Genomic DNA, 16,347 nt, shown 5'->3' with positions numbered 1-16,347 from the left:
AGCATGATGCTGCCACCACCATATTTCACCTTATGGATGGTGCCAGGTTTCCTCCAGACGTGACACTTGGCAATCAGGCCAAAGAGTTCCATCTTGGTTTCATCAGACCAGAGAATATTGTTTCTCATGGTTTGAGTCTTTAGGTGCCTTTTTGCAAACTCCAAGTCAAGGAAGTGTCTTGGTGGTTCCAAACTTCTTCCTTTTAAGAATGATGGAGACCACTGTGTTCTAGGGGAACTTCAATGCTGCAGAAATGTTTTGGTACCCTTCTCCAGATCTGTGCCTCGACACAATCCTGTCTCTGAGCTCTACGGACAATTACTTCGACCTCATAGCTTTGTTTTTGCTGTGACATGCACTGTCAACTGTGGGACCTTATATAGACGGGTGTGTGCCTTAAGAAATCATGTCCAATCAATTGAATTTACCACAGGTGGACTACAACCTAAGTTGTAGAAACATCTCAAGGATGTTCAATGGAAACAGCATGCACCTGAGCTCAATTTTGAGTCTCACAGCAAAGGGTCTGAATACTTACAGTATGTAAATAAGGTATTTAAGGAACTGTTTTCGCTTTGTCATTATGGGGTATTTTGTGTAGATATCTGAGAATTTGTATTTATTTAATCCATTTTAGAATAAGGCTGTAACGTAACAAAAAGCGGAAAATGTCAAGGGGTCTGAATACTTTTCGAAGACACGGTAGGCCAACAGTGTCAGATATTAAAGATGTTTCCCTCATTAAATTATACTCTGGGCCTGACTATCAGCAAGTTCCATTCACCACGACTGTGAATGGGTCGCGCTTCTTATTAACTGGAGAAAATGAAGTCATTGATTCTGATTGCTTTCTCTCTCTCTCTGTCTCTCTCTCTCCCTCTCTCTGTCTGTCTGTCTGTCTCTCTGTCTCTCTTTCTCCCTCTCTCTCTCTGTCTCTCTCCCTCTCTCTCTCTCTGTCTCCGCTCTCTCTCTCTGTCTCCCGCTCTCTCTCTCTGTCTCTCTCTCTCTACTCTCTCTCTCTCTCTCTCTCTCCCTCTCTCCGCTCTCTCTCTGTCTCGCTCTCTCTCTCTGTCTCTCTGTCTCTCTTTCTCCCTCTCTCTGTCTCTCTCCCTCTCTCTCTCTCTGTCTCTCGCTCTCTCTCTCTGTCTCCCGCTCTCTCTCTCTGTCTCTCGCTCGATCTCTCTCTCTCTCTCTCTCTCCCTCTCTCGCTCTCTCTCTGTCTCTCTCTCTCTGTCTCGCTCTCTGTCTGTCTGTCTGTCTGTCTCTCTTTCTCCCTCTCTCTCTCTGTCTCTCTCCCTCTCTCTCTCTCTCTCTCTCTCTCTCTCTCCCTCTCTCGCTCTCTCTCTGTCTCTCGCTCGCTCTCTCTCTCTTCGCTGTCTGTCTCTCTTTATCCCTCTCTCTCTCTCTCTCTGTCCCTCTCCCTCTCTCTCTCTGACTCTCTCCTTCTCTCTCTCTCTCTCTGTCCCTCTCCCTCTCTGACTCTCTCCCTCTCTCTCTCTCTGACTCTCTCTCTGTCCCTCTCCCTCTCTCTCTCTGACTCTCTCTCTGTCCCTCTCCCTCTCTCTCTCTCTGACTCTCTCGCTCTCTCACTGTCTGGTGGAGGTAATGCTTGAGCGTTCCCTGGCACCTCCTCTCTTATTGGCATAGTAAATTATGAGGAAAGATACAGTGCTGTCTGGGAACACACTTAAACCATCCCAGATGAACTGATGAAGCAGGTAGTAAACAATCCACACTGACATCTTATTGATAGAATGTTGTATAGAGGAAATGCAAAGTCCATAACAGTGACGTTACTGTGCTGTAAAAGCCAAGCCAATTTCCGACCACTCGTTTCTTATTCCATGCAAGCTATAGGCCGACCTATTTCCCCCTCCCCAAACTCATATTCTATGGCAATTAATCTCATCCATTTAAATAGGCAGTATGGGCTATAATGATTGGTAGGTATTCTGTGCTGTATAGAAAAATATCACATTATATACAGTGCAATCGGAAAGTATTCAACCCTTGACTTTTTCCAAATTGTATTACTTTACAGCCTTATTCTAAAATGGATTAAATTAATATTTTTACCCATCAATCTACACACAATACCCCACAATGATAAAGTGAAAACAGGTAATGAGACATTTTTGCAAATGTATAATTTTTTACAACAGAAATACCTTATTTACATAAGTATTCAGACCCTTTGTTATGAGACTCAAAATTGAGCTTTCCATTGATCGTCCTTGAGATGTTTCTACAACTTTGTAGGTTGTAGTCCACCTGTGGTATATTCAATTGATTGGACATGATTTGGAAAGGCACACACCCACCTATATAAGGTCCCACAGTTGACAGTGCATGTCGGGGCCGCTCAGGGAGGTGACCAAGAACCCGATGGTCCCTCTGACAGAGCTCCCGAGTTCCTCTGTGGTGATGGGAGAAACTTCCAGTAGGACAACCAGGCATTTATGGTAGAGTGGCTAGACGGAAGCCACTCCTCATTAAAAATCACATGAAAACCCGCTTGGAGTTTGCAAAAAGGCACCTAAAGACTCAAACCATGAGAAACATGAATCTCTGGTCTGATGAAACCAAGATGGAACTCTTTGGCCTGATTGCCAAGTGTCACGTCTGGAGGAAACCTGGCACCATCCATAAGGTGAAGCATGGTGGTGGCAGCATCATGCTATGGGGATGTTTTTCAGCAGAAAGGACTGGGAGACTAGTCAGGATCAAGGCAAAGATGAACGGAGCAAAGTACAGAGAGATCCTTGATGAAAACCTGCTCCAGAGCGCTCAGGACCTCAGACTGGGCCGATGGTTCACCTTCCAACAGGACAACAACCCTAAGCACACAGCCAAGACAACGCAGGAGTGGCTTTGGGACAAATCTCTGAATGTCCTTGAGTGGCCCAGCCAGAGCCTGGACTTGAACCCGATCGAACATCTCTGGAGAGACCTTAACATAGCTGTGCAGCAACACTCCCCATCCAAGTTTTGAGTATAGGGTCTGAGTACTTACGTAAATGTGATATTTCCGTTTTATATTTGTAATACATTTGCAAAAAATGTCTATAAACCTATTTTTGCTTTAGCATTGTGGGGTATTGTGTGTAGATTGATAAGGAAAAAATACAATTTTATCAATTTTAGAATAAGGCTGTAACGTAACAAAATGTGGATAAAGTCAAGGGGTCTGAACACTTTCCTAAGGCACTGTATATGTTGTAGCCTGAGTACTCTTGCACAGACACAAATCCCCTTTCTCATAACAGGCCTTCTCTGGTGTAACTGAATGGAGTCCAGGCAGAACGAATGTAAATTCTCTTCCTTTAACATAGCTCTAACTTACTCCCTCTGCACACCATAAACGCCTGGAGGGGAGCTATCTCTCACTAATACAACATAAAATGATTGTGGTGTAATTTTGTGAGACTTGAAAAATGATGCTCTTCTACTATTTTAGGTTCATAGTGAGACCACTAGTGTGGTTGGATTGGATTGATTATGAACACTGACAACTCAAGGGTTTAGTACAGACAGTTGTGCATATAATAGTACAGACAGTCTCCTCACACAACCTTATTTCTTATTATAATCCAGACACTATAATCCACAGCAATTTACAGTCTTCTAACTGGTTTTCCTCACAGGCTTATTGGTCTCATAGTGCTTATTGGTCTCATAGTGCTTATTGGCCTCATAGTGCTTATTGGCCTCATAGTGCTTATTGGCCTCATAGTGCTTATTGGTCTCATAGTGCTTATTGGTCTCATAGTGCTTATTGGTCTCATAGTGCTTATTGGCCTCATTGCTTATTGGCCACACACTTATAATCCAGTCATTTAGCACTCTCATCACTCTGATCCAGAGCAACTTATAGGTGCATAAAGGTTCAATAGGGTAGACCTCACATTCTGTTAGCCATTCTTCTCCTAGGCCAGCTGTCTCTCCCCCTCAGTGTCCACTGATATGGAATGACACCAAAGCTGAGTGTGAAATATGAGCTGATGGTCTGGTCTCTCTTCCCTGGGGGCAAACACACACACAAGCACACACATCAGATGTGATCAATCTTTATATCTCTCTCACACACACACCTTGCGAGACACCTCCGTTAAACACACGCAGACAGCACACCAGGTTCGGTGTCAATTCAGTAAGTACCCTGAAATTCCATTGATCTTCAATGCCTTTTAATGAGCATAATGTGGAATTGGAACCTGGTTTACATTCTGAATTGACTGGAATTGAAATGGATTTGACCCCAACCCATTAGCTCAAACATACACACATTTGAGCCAGCCATATCACCGTACACATCATTCACTCATATCCGGCGCCAGTCGAAGGCCTCCTGACACAGATCGATGGGGTGGTGCTGCAGGCTCTGGGTCTGATCTTTGGCTCATATCTAGAGAGTCAGTGAAGCAGAAGACTGTATCAACTCTGTGACATGAATCCGCTTTTAAATCACAACCTTCAAGAACAAAATCATTTTTTTTATAATTTTTTTTTATTTAACCTTTATTTAACCAGGTAGGCCAGTTGAGAACAAGATCTCATTTACAACTGCGACTTGGTCAAGATAAAGAAAAGCAGTGCAACAAAAACAACAACACAGAGTTACACATAAACAAACGTACAGTCAATAACGCAAAAGAAAAGAAAAATAGAAACATGTACAGTGTGTGCAAATGTAGAAGAGTAAGGAAAATAATTACAATTTAGCATTAATACTGGACTGATGTGCAGATGATGATGTGCAAGTAGAGATACTGGGGTGCAAAAGAGCAAGAGGATAAGTAACAATAGGAGGATGAGGTAGTTGGGTGTGCTATTTACAGATTGGCTGAGTACAGGTACAGTGATCGGTAAGCTCTGACAGCTGATGCTTAAAGTTAGAGAGGGAGATATAAGACTCCAGCTTGAGAGATATTTGCAATTTGTTCCAGTCATTGGCAGCAGAGAACTGGGTGGAAAGGCAGCCAAAGTAAGTGTTGGCTTTGGGGATGACCAGTGCAATTACCTGCTGGAGCAATGGGTGTTGCTATGGTGACCAGTGAGCTGAGATATGCCGGGCTTTACCTAGCAAAGACTTATAGATGACCTGGAGCCAGTGGGTTTGGCGATGGATATGTAGTGAGGGTCAGCCAACGAGAGCATACAGGTTGCAGTGGTGGTTAGTATATGGGGCTTTGGTGATAAAACCGATGGCACTGTGAAAGACTACATCCAGTTTGCTGAGTAGAGTGTTGGGGGCTAATTTGTAAATGACATCGCCGAAGTCAAGGATTGGCAGAATAGTCAGTTTTACGAGGGTAAGTTTGGCGGCATGTGTGAAGGATGCTTTGTTATGAAATAGGAAGCCGATTGTAGATTTAATTTTGGATTGGAGATATGATGCGATATGATATGATATGATATGATGCGGCTGCATGCATGCCATGGCCCTCCTCTCTCACACTCGAGTGACACTGAGATTGTGTTCATTGAGAAATAGCTGGATAGAAAGGCTCCTAGTAACATTTTGTGAGGTATTCTATTTGGCACAATAGAATCCCAACCTGCATCTCATAATTGCCTGCAAGTCCTGTATTGATTGATGAATATTGAAGATTGACACGCAGATATCTTTTAATGAAAACAAGGCCTCCTTACTCATTTAGACCACTAGAAAGCAAGAGCATCTAATCAATACTACGATTACAGAGCCCTCTGTAGCACCCAGGAACATGTATTGTAGATCTCCAGGTGGAGTACAGAGCCTTCTGTAGCACCCAGGAACATGTATTGTAGATCTCCAGGTGGAGTACAGAGCCCTCTGTAGCACCCAGGAACATGTATTGTAGATCTCCAGGTGGAGGGCAGCTGATGTTTGAATATAAACAAGATGGCTCTGATGTAAACGTCTCTTGAAGTCAGTTATCTGACAGTTGATGTGTCCGTTAAAGACAGGGAAGTTGGGGGGTCCAGTGCCCCACAGTTACAGCTCACAGTTTAACCTTGTTCATAAAACATTCATGCCTGTTTGCACCAGAGTCTCCAGAAATGCCTTATTTATGTGTAGCATGTAGCAGCATCCTGCTGGGGATGTAGTATGGATGAGATGTCAGAGGCTTCCCCTGTCTCAACAGATTCCTTCCTTCACAGATATACAACAGGCAACACTGTTGTGCACACATATTCACACACATTAACCCTACTGCACATATGGCCTATATAAATGGCATGTATATATTATATATATATTATGTATTATTATATTAGATTCATCCTGTGTTGATGTCTGGATGCTGACAGGTGTTTCTCTGGGGGAGCTGCTGTGAGCTGATGGCTCTCCTGCAGGCATGTCTCTGTAACAGATGTTTGTGAAAGGCATAAGTCTGTTTGAACTACCAGAGCGTAAGCATGTACAGTACCACAGTCCTTAGTAACACCGTCATTACACAGTAGTAACCACAGCCCTGACTCAGTTCTTTACCGTGTTGGCACATTAACCCCAGGTACCTGTTAGGTACAGTGGAAAGGGGATTATTGACTTTAGTATTGCCTGAGGAACTCCTCTGCTGCCTGAGGGCAGTGGCAAAGAAGATTAGATAATAACCTCACTGCATGTTTTCAGATGGTCATGAACACTAAGACATATATCATCACACCGAGGTGGATAGAAACTCTATACCAGGGTAGAATGGAGACAGGCCTTAGTCTCCCTGAGTTACTAATAGGACCATTTGCTTTTTAGTGTGTGTGTGTGTGTGTGTGTGTGTGTGTGTGTGTGTGTGTGTGTGTGTGTGTGTGTGTGTGTGTGTGTGTGTGTGTGTGTGTGTGTGTGTGTAATCTCCTCTTATGCACTCTGGACATGTGTTAGTAGTACCCAACTCACTAACGATCATCAGGTCGCTAATGGCCTGGTACTCAGGGCTCTACCGTCCCTCCAACCACTCTGACATCAATGCAAATGCAATGGAAAATCACATCAAAACACTATGTGCTTTTCAAACTCAATTTGAAGAAAGAAGTTCAACAACAGGTTGAAACTGAGTGTAAAACATGATCGTTGTGGATGTTGTTTCAAAGCCAAACACAACGGAATGAACAGTGCTTTCTAAGGTGATGATTCATTCAAAACACCCATTTGAATATATAAAATAAAACCTGAATTTAAGAAATTATTGTGCTGTTATTGTTACGGCTTTCTAGGTGTGGTGAAGGAGAGTCGGACCAAACTGCAGGGTGTAGATTTCGATACATGTTTAATCAAACAAACGTAACATGAATAAACACAAAACACTACAAAACAATAAACATAATGAAAACCGAAACAGCCTATACTTGTGTCAACTAACAATGCGACAGGAACAAAGACACTAAGGACAATCACCCACGACAAACTCAAAGAATATGGCTGCCTAAATATGGTTCCCAATCGGAGACAACGATAAGCACCTGCCTCTGATTGAGAACCACTCCAGACAGCCATAGACTTTGCTAGATAACCCCACTAGCTACAATCCCAAATACATACACACCAAAACCCCAAGACAAAACACACCACAATACAAAAACTCCATGCCACACCCTGGCCTGACCCAATACATGAAGAAAAACACAAAATACTTAGACCAGGGCGTGACAGTTATACAGTACATAGCCTAGCCACATATTACAGAAGGCAGAAAAAAACGGATTTAAGATATCTATGGTACATCATTTGTCTAGTCTATATTAAACAAATTCAGAGTTAGACTACATTATAGTGAATTTCTATTTGATTTTGAATAGCCTAGTAAAAGGGCATTATTTAAACATGTTTTATATAATCAATAGGCTGACACATTACCTTTAGCTACACAATATCTGAACCAACGCATTTCCATCTACTCCCCTCTCTCCTTCATTCCTTTCTCCAGTACACAGAGAGGGGCTGTCAACAGTTTCATGAAATATGTTTAGTTGGGAAAACATGTTCCAGAACAGATTTCACTTGGTTTCACAAATTAAGCACTGGGTAGCTACAGGAACAGGGTTGGAGAGCCCATGACATACAGAGTTTGTGTGCAATATCACCTGTTGCGTGGAAAAATAACCTGTGTAGCCGACCCAACATGGAATGAACCTGTAGCCTCCATTTGCTATTCGAGTGCATACGGATGATATGTATTTCCCTCTTGCCCCTGTTTCTGCCCATTTCATAATGGGACATTCTAAATCTAAACTCATTTGACATATTAGTAAAGACAAAATTAAATGAAAAATAGTCTGATGGGTGAAATAATTATCACTTGATGAGAGCTGGAGAGAAGCTAGTGCTGCCTGATGCAAGGAACAAAGCACCACCTTTTGATTGGTAAGACATTCTAGGGTTTGTATCATTCACAACGAAAGTTGCCAAATAACTAGCATATAGTACCTGTTTCAAATGATACATTTTATAGTCAACATAGCAACTTCATAGGCGCACTTTAGCTCTGAATGGGAAAAAAATTATGTATATTGTATTCAGCTAAGTTCATTTATAATGTCCTTACTTTAAAATCATATAATATAAAATAATGGCATGGGACTTATAAGCATGTCTTGTCTGCTAAATGAACAAGCCTACAGCCTATGGCATGGCGCATAGTGTCACGGCCGTCAAAGGAAGTGGACCACGGTGCGCGTACGTATTCCTTTTGTGGTGGTTATCTTGGCACAGGACGCACTGGGCTGTGCAGATGTACCGGAGACACAGTGCGCAGAGCCGGGGCAGGATATCCTGGGCCGAAGAGACGCACTGGAAACAGGCGCGCTGAGCCGGCACCATCCGTCATGGCTGGATGCTCATCCTAGCCCGGCAGATGCGGGGAGCTGGGATGTAGCGCACCGGGCTGTGAACGTGCACTGGAGACACCGTGCGCTCCACCGCATAACAACGTGCCTGACCAGTACGACGCTCGCCACGGTAAACACGGGGAGTTGGCTCAGGTCTATAATCCGACGCTGCCAATCTCCCCGTGTGCACCCCCCCCCCCCCCCCCCCAAAAAAAATATTGGGGCTGCCTCTCGGGCTTCCTTGCTATCCGTGTTCCCTCGTCCCCAGCCTGCCTCCAGCTCCTCCTTGGGATGGTGATATTCCCCAGCCTGCCTCCAGCTCCTCCTTGGGACAGTGATATTCCCCAGCCTGCCTCCAGCTCCTCCTTGGGACGGTGATATTCCCCAGCCTGCCTCCAGCTCCTCCTTGGGGCGGTGATATTCCCCAGCCTGCCTCCAGCTCCTCCTTGGGACGGTGATATTCCCCAGCCTGCCTCCAGCTCCTCCTTGGGACGGTGATATTCCCCAGCCTGCCTCCAGCTCCTCCTTGGGACGGTGATATTCCCCAGCCTGCCTCCAGCTCCTCCTTGGGACGGTGATATTCCCCAGCCTGCCTCCAGCTCCTCCTCGGGGCGGTGATATTCCCCAGCCTGCCTCCAGCTCCTCCTTGGGACGGTGATATTCTCCAGCCTGCCTCCAGCTCCTCCTTGGGGCGGTGATATTCTCCAGCCTGCCTCCAGCTCCTCCTTGGGGCGGTGATATTCTCCAGCCTGCCTCCAGCTCCTCCTTGGGGCGGTGATATTCCCCAGCCTGCCTCCAGGGTCCTTTATCGTCCAGGATTTCCTCCCAAGTCCATGAGTCCCCCCTTACCACGCTGCTTGGTCCTTTTGTGGTGGGAAGTTCTGAGCCACCTCCGCCCATGGGACGTACCTCGCCCATTCTCCTGGACCGTCCTGGCAATACAACCGCAGAAACCAACCCACATCCTGGTTCACTCTCTCCACCTGCCCATTACTCTCGGGGTGATAACCCAAGGTCAGGCTGACCGAGACATATCCAACAGAAAGGGAAAAGGGAATCGGTGGCAGCTAGTAGGCCGGTGACGACGACCGCCGAGCCCGCCCGAACAGTGGTGGAAGTCGTGACACATTGCCAGATAGGTCAACTCATATTCTGTCATTCTGTTTCTTTAGACCTGCCTAAAATAAAGAATGGATTTATTGTGACGTTGTATATTCAATTGATTTATTATACTTTTTAAAATGTAGATGTTCCAAAAGCAGGCATCAGCAGCTTGTATGTGGGGAGATCAGGAGATGCTAAATGTGTTTAAATTAATTAACAGTCAATTACTGTGAGACCGGCAGTCTTTTGCATAGCAATAACTGGTTGACAAGTGGCAAAGGAATGGCATTTTCTCTAATAAACTGTCGTTAAAGGAACAAGAATGGAACAAACAGAATAACATTGTGGTTTTCTGTGAATATCCATCAAAAACTTCTTAGCAGACATTTCAAATTACACCTGTACTGTATATGCCCTGAAAAGTGGACTGGACCAAGGTTTTTGACTCATGGGATGCAGGTAGCCACTGCTTAGCCCAAATGTGATTCCTACTCCCCTCTGCAGGAGCTGATGGTTTTTGCATGAGGCAGGTGATGTGGGAGGACACTCCCAGAGAACACTGAGGGTTCTATGGAACATCACCAGCACAGCATATACCTGACTAGACATGGACTAACACAGTTCATCTTTGTAATGCAAAACCACACAGATATAGTGTTAAACTTCAACCGAGGAGTGTATATGTGTGTGTGAAAAAGAGACTAGGGCTTTATTGGAGGAGTGCATTTGAGGAGTTATAGCTCCCCCCCTCTCTATATACTGTAATTAAAAATAACCAAACACGTCAACATAGTTTGCCTTCAGACACACACTCCCTCTGTCAGGTGGAATAATGAATCTAATTTCCCACCAGAGCTGTTTACTCTTAGACAGCTGCTAGCATAGTGTGCTGATTGCCTCTCCACCTGTCACCTAATTTGCCAGACTCCACCTCTGCCACTCACATTGATAAAACACAATATTCAACACTGGTCTTTTCATGATTCATCTGTTGAAATAACACATATGGAATCATGTATTAACCAAAAAAGTGTTAAACGTATCTAAATATATTTTATATTGGAGATTCTTCAAAGTAGCCACCCTTTGCCTTGACGGCAGCTTTGCACACTCTTGGCATTCTTTCAACCAGCTTCACCTGGAATGCTTTTCCATCAGTCTTGAAGGAGTTCCCACATATGCTGAGCACTTGTTGGCAGCTTTACCTTCACTCTGCGGTCCAACTCATCCCAAACCATCTAAATTGGGTTGAGGGTGGGTGACTGTGGAGGCCAGGTCATCTGATGCAGCACTCCATCACTCTCCTTCTTGGTCAAATAGCCCTTACCCAGCCTGGAGGTGTGTTGGGTCATTGTCCTGTTGAAAAACAAATGATAGTCCCACTAAGCCCAAACCAGATGGGATGGCGTATCGTTGCAGAATGCTGTTGTATGCCTAGAATTCTAAATAAATCACAGACAGTGTAACCAGCAAAGCACCCCCACACCATCACACCTCCTCCTCCATGCTTCACGGTGGCTGAAGGCCTTATTCACGCAGTCTCCTCTGAACAGTTGATGTTGAGATGTGTCTGTTACTTGAACTCTGTGAAGCATTTATTTGGCCTACAATTTCTGAGGCTGGTAACTCTAATGAACTTATCCTCTGCAGCAGAGGTAACTCTGGGTTTTACTTTCCTGTGGCGGTCCTCACAAGAGCCAGTTTCATCATAGCGCTTGATGGTTTTTGCGACTGCACTTGAAGAAACTTTTGAAAGACCGAAATAAATTAAATAGTTCAATTCTGATAAATGTCCTATTACACAATGTTATTTAATAGTAGCACTTTTGCCCATTGAGATATGTTGTTTTCCTCATTAGTATATCTGCATGATCATTTCTCAATAAGCTGTTTGAAATTAGTTATAGCAATCAAGTGTATATGTGTTATTTGGGATGTTCTGCTCAAAATACCAGCCAATGTCTCCGGAGTACAAACCTTCCTCTCCTGAGTGCCTACTTTTGTCTCCTGAATACAAACCAAGTAAAATGACCTATAAATCTACTTGCTCTCTTGAGAACCTTGAGTCTGTTGACAGTAGTGAGCGCTCTGAAGTTGATCCAGACCGGGGTGAAGTACCTGCAGCGACAGCTGTGGTACACACCTCCAGTGTTTGCTATGGGAGACCTATCAGAGAGGATTTTGGACCGATAGGAATTTAAAAACTGGATTCCTGCTTTTTCCCCGACCCGTACGTTGTTTCAGGCTGGGTAAAGGACAAATTGGGAGCGGTTACATTGTGAAAGTTTCGAGAAGTGGAATTGTTTAGATTTTTTGTGCATCCTCCGCCCACAGGCAGCTGGCGCTGCGCGTGTCGAGGCCTCGTCGGAGCAGGGCGCTGCTCAAAGGAGTGATCAGTAGGGTAGCGTTGAGTGTAAAGTTGGATCAAATGAAAAATAATATTCCTGGTGTTTGGTGAAACGTAAACCCGGTGGCAATGGCGAGAGAATACTGACTGAGAATACCCAGTCTGTCTTGTTGAGCTTTGACAGAGTTTCTGCCTGATCAGGTTAGGTTATAGTTGTTATTCTGTGAGGTCCTTCAGTGGCATGCGAAAGTATTCACCCCCTTGGCATTTTTCCTATTTTGTTGCCTTACAACTGGGAATAAAAATTGAGGGGGGGGGGGGGTTGTATCATTTGATTTACACAACATGCAAACCACTTTGAAGATGCAAAATATATTTTTATTGTGAAACAAATAAGAAATAAGACAAACAAAACAGAAAACTTGAGTGTGCATAACTATTCACCCCCCCAAAAGTCAATACTTTGTAGAGCCACCTTTTGCAGCAATTACAGCTGCAAGTCTCTTGGGGTATGTATCTATAAGCTTGGCACATATAGCCACTGGGAATTTTTCCCATTCTTCAAGGCAAAACTGCTCCAGCTCCTTCAAGTTGGATGGGTTCCGCTGGTGTACAGAAATCTTTAAGCCATACCACAGATTCTCAATTGGATTGACGTCTGGGCTTTGACTAGGCCATTCCAATACATTTAAATGTTTCCCCTTAAACCACTCGAGTGTTGCTTCAGCAGAATGCTTAGGGTCATTGTCCTGCTGGAAGGTGAACCACCATCCCAGTCTCAAATCTCTGGAAGACTGAAACAGGTTTCCCTCAACAATTTCCCTATATTTAGCGCCATCCATCATTCCTTCAATTCTGACCAGTTTCCCAGTCCCTGCCAATGAAAAACATCCCCACAGCATGATGCTGCCAACACCATGCTTCACTGTGGGGATAGTCTTCTCGGGGTGATGAGAGGTGTTGGGTTTGAGCCAGACATAGCGTTTTCCTTGATGGCCAAAAATATCAATTTTAGTCTCATCTGACCAGAGTACCTTCTTCCATATGTTTGGGGAGTCTCCCACATGCCTTTTGGCGATTACCAAACGTGTTTGCTTATTTTCTTCTTTAAGCAATACCTTATTTTCTGGCCACTCCTCCGTAAAGCCCGGCTCTGTAGGGGTGTATGGCTTTAAAGTGGTCCTATGAACAGATACTCCAATCTCCGCTGTGGAGCTTTGCTGCTCCTTCAGGGTTATCTTTGGTCTCTTTGTTGCCTCTCTGATTCATGCCCTCCTTGCCTGGTCCATGAGTTTTGGTGGGCGACCCGCTCTTGGCAGGTTTGTTGTGGTGCCTTATTCTTTCCATTTTTTAATAATGGATTTAATGGTGCTCAGTGGAATGTTCAAAGTTTCAGATATTTTTTTATAACCCAACCCTGATCTGTACTTCTCCACAACTTTGTCCCTGACCTGTTTGGAGAGCTCCTTGGTCTTCATGGTACTGCTTGCTTGGTGGTTACCCTTACTTAGAGATGTTGCAGACTCTGGGGCCTTTCAGAACAGGTGTATATATACTGCGATAATGTGACAGATCGTGTATTTAACTAATTATGTGACTTCTGAGGGTAATTGGTTGCACCAGATCTTATTTAGGGACTTCATAGTAAAGGGGGTGAATAGATATGCACGCACCACTTTTCTGTTTTTTCTTTTTTTAACTAGTTTAATTTCACTTCACCCATTTGGACTATTTTGTGTATGCCCATTACATGAAATCCAAATTCAAATAAATTTAAATGACAGGTTGTAATTCATCAAAATAGGAAAAACGCCAAGAGGGATGAATACTTTTGCAAGGGACTATGTTCCCATGCAGCAGGTGATCCAAAGAGCCCTGTGAGAGAGCGAAGGGTTGAGATTACCAGAGTTTGAGTTGGGGGGGAAGAGCCCAAGGGTGAGTGATTTGACTGGGAGCCCCCCAGTGAGTCGGCCTGAAGAGAGATCCAGAGAGGATGAGTTTTAGTAAGGTTGGATTTCTAGCATTTCTAGCCATTGTGATCAACCGCTCTATGCTGATGGTGCAGAAATCACAGAAGATAGATGTGGTAGTTGCAGCAGGGATAAATATTTGGGTGTGATAGATTTTAGTGCAGAAGATCTACAGGGAGTCTTGAAAGAAGGGGTTCCATCCTCCCAGGCCTGATGTAGGACCGTTTAGTGTGAAAGTAGTGTGATGGAGTGGTGGGTTCTTTTTTGGGGGGATAGTTGGTGCTTTAAGATAACTGGGAACTCAAAGGTCAAATCATGACGTCAGTGATCTTCAGGCTGGAAAGTCGGAGCGCTAGAAAGATGCCTGAGTTTCCGACTTGGAATTCTGATTTGGACCATTCCAAACTATTTTTCCCAGTCTGAGATTGTTTTTTCCCCCAACTTCCCAGTTGTCTTGAACGAAGTCTGAAGTCAGAGATTTCAGAGTTCCCAATTTCCCAAAAGCTTGCAGGGATTTGTAGTCTTATATGATGTCTACTTTGACTCTAATTAGCATTTTTGAATCGTAGCCTAAATAGAGCCAAATATAAATACAGCCCTTACTTTAAGTGTTTCTAAAATCTGTCTTGCATGCCAGTGCTGGGATCTGTAATGGCACATTCAACACGAGGTGTGACTGCGTCCTGGGCTCTACTGAGAGGAGTGCCCCTCGATGAGATCGGTGCTGCGGCCAGCTGGGCTTCCTCTTGCACCTTTTCTAGGTACTATCGGGTAAATGTGGCACCTCCCTCTGCGGCTGGTTCAACGGTCCTGGGCGTCGCCTCCCCTTCCGGGGACTGTGTCGGGACCCCCCTTCCACACTGACGGCCCATGCGTCTCGGTCCCGCACTGGGAGTTCGTTGCTGGCTGGCCAGGTCCCTCTAGCACCGACTAATCTGGTACGGGTATACCAATGTATTGGAGTAATCCAATGTAGTGAAACATAACGAAAGTTACGTATGTAACCACGGTTATGTGAGCTATATGGATCACTCCAATCCTCTACGGTGCTGGTGCGCCTCAAAAATGATGTAGAGAACGTGTGCCGAGGCAATGGGGTCTATATATAGGTACGGACCCCAGCCGTGACACAGGTGTACACTGGAGTAAATCTGTAAAACCTCCCCTCGGATGTATCCCTCCTCCGCAGAGTGATACCGGATACAAATATATTGGAGTGATCCAATATAGTGAAACATAACAATTGGAACCATTTCCGTGTTTGACCGCTAGGTTTTATGGGTATTATGACACCTCCATATCCCAAAGGTTGAAGCCGTTGAAAGGAGTGATAACTGGGGTAGCATTGTGTTTAGAAGGAGCAACTGAAATGGAAGATTCCCGGTGTATGACGCCCGCCGCTTGGTGTGACTCATAGCCGGTGGAGAGCATGGTGAAACACAGATGACTGTCTGTCCTGCTGAGTTTTGATGCAGAGTCTTTACCTGATGAAGTTAAGTTAGGATGTGTCAGTTATCCTGTGAGACCATTTGTGCAGAACCCACTAAGTTTATTTCAGATGTTAAGCTCATGTTGCAGCAGTGTGTAGGTGGGAGATTCCTAGATGTCCTCCTGCACACTTCTCACATGACACAAAGGAATGTGTGGAAACGGTGAAAAAAGTGGTGCGTGTAAACTTTGGGGGACCCATGGTGCTGGCGATTGGAAATGTCAGGTGAGAGAGGCAGGTTAAAGTTGCCAGGATCAGAGTAGTCAGAGCATAGCCGCGGGAAGTATGGGTGCTGAGGGTGCTGCAGCACCCCCTGAAAAATCACAATGAAATAACTATTAATAAATACAAAGATAGAGCAGCTCCCAGCCTGTGCATGTTTTCTGTCACTTTTAGAAATCAGAGTGCAGAGACAGTGCCATGTTCTGTCACTTTTAGAAAGCAGAGTGCAGAGACAGTGCCATGTTCTGTCACTTTTAGAAAGCAGAGTGCAGAGACAGTGCCATTTTCTTTCACTTTTAGAAAGCAGAGTGCAGAGACAGTGCCATGTTCTGTCACTTTTAGAAAGCAGAAAGACAGTGCCATTTTCTTTGCCTGTCAGCTGATTAGGCAGTGCGCCAATTGCTTTGGAT

Source organism: Oncorhynchus kisutch, unplaced genomic scaffold, assembly GCF_002021735.2.
Source record: "Oncorhynchus kisutch isolate 150728-3 unplaced genomic scaffold, Okis_V2 scaffold1998, whole genome shotgun sequence".
NCBI classification, from domain to species: domain Eukaryota; kingdom Metazoa; phylum Chordata; class Actinopteri; order Salmoniformes; family Salmonidae; genus Oncorhynchus; species Oncorhynchus kisutch.
The sequence above is the reverse complement of the archived record's forward strand: the minus strand, read 5'-3'. Positions refer to the sequence as shown.